Source organism: Drosophila tropicalis, unplaced genomic scaffold (assembly GCF_018151085.1).
Source record: "Drosophila tropicalis isolate 14030-0801.00 unplaced genomic scaffold, ASM1815108v1 contig_216, whole genome shotgun sequence".
NCBI lineage: Eukaryota > Metazoa > Arthropoda > Insecta > Diptera > Drosophilidae > Drosophila > Drosophila tropicalis.
Window position 1 is genome coordinate 35,621 of NW_027172666.1, and position 1,321 is coordinate 36,941.

The following is a 1,321-nucleotide window of genomic DNA, read 5'->3' on the forward strand; positions in this document are numbered from 1 at the left end:
TTCAGTTTAAGCTGTGACTTTTTTGCTTCGATGTGCTTGCGCCAAGTTAGTCTTCTGTCTAGGTAGATGCCAAGGTAAGTGACATCCACGGCTTGAGGAACTGGTACGTTGTTTAGCATTAGACCTGGACAGTTTCTTCTGTTAAGCGTAAATGCCAGGTTGCTAGCCATTCCTCTACCACCTTGAGGTGTTCCTCTAATTTTACAGAGGCTTGTATTGGGCATTTGGATCTGCTGAGAATTGCCGTGTCATCGGCAAAAGTGGACGTTGTAAGTCATAAACTCGTTGGTAAGTCTGCAGTGTACAGTAGGTAGATCAATGGGCCGAGTACACTGCCTTGCGGTACACCAGCTTTGATTTCAAAATCAGCCGAGACGGAGCCATTACATCTTACAGCGAATTGCCTATTGTAAAGGTAAGATTCCATGAGTTTGTGGGTGTACTGTGGCAGTTTTTGCCGGATTTTGAACATCAGACCCTCCAGCCAAACTCTATCGAAAGCCTGGGCAACGTTGAGAAAGACAGCCGCACAGTATTCTTTTAGTTCGAATGCTGTTCGTATTTCGGATGTTATGCGATTGACTTGTTCAATTGTACCATGTTTTTCGCGGAAGCCGAACTGGTGTGAAGGGATTGTGTTCTCCGATGCCAGAAATGAGTTTAGTCGGATCTGCAGGACCTTTTCAAAAAGCTTCGAAAGACATGGCAGCAAACTAATTGGCCTATAGGATGATGGCTGGGTTTTGTCCTTTCCCACTTTAGGAACCATGATGATAGTGTTTTCCATGTTTTTGGGAAGTAGCCAATTCTTATTATAGCGTTGAACAGTTTGCAGATGTATTGTATGACAATGATAGGGAGTTCCAGGATCATTTTCGGTGTGATTAGGTCATGGCCAGGGGCTTTTTTTGGCTTTATGTGGTTTTTAATAACTGCAGTGATCTCGTCCGATTGGAGTTCCGAGTACTCACTATACGTTAGTGTGCTCGAAGGGGGATGTACAGATGAGTTTGATGTTGGATTTGGCTGGAAAACCATTTTAAGATGTGTGGCAATACGGATGCCCTCTCTTCGTCACTGCGGGCCCATCCACCGGTTGGACTCCTTATCGGTGAAATTGTCTCCGCAGGAGCGCTTAAAGTTGGGTGGGCTTTCCACAGAGGATGTTTAGTGCTGGTTGGGCTGAGCTTTTCTATGTATTTTCTTTGAGCCCAGCTTTCCTCTTGTCTTAACGCCTTGGAGAGGTTGCGATTAGCATGCCTTACGCGAAGTTTTGCTGCTGGTGAGCGAGTAATCTGCCATTCTCTTCTTAGACGTCGTT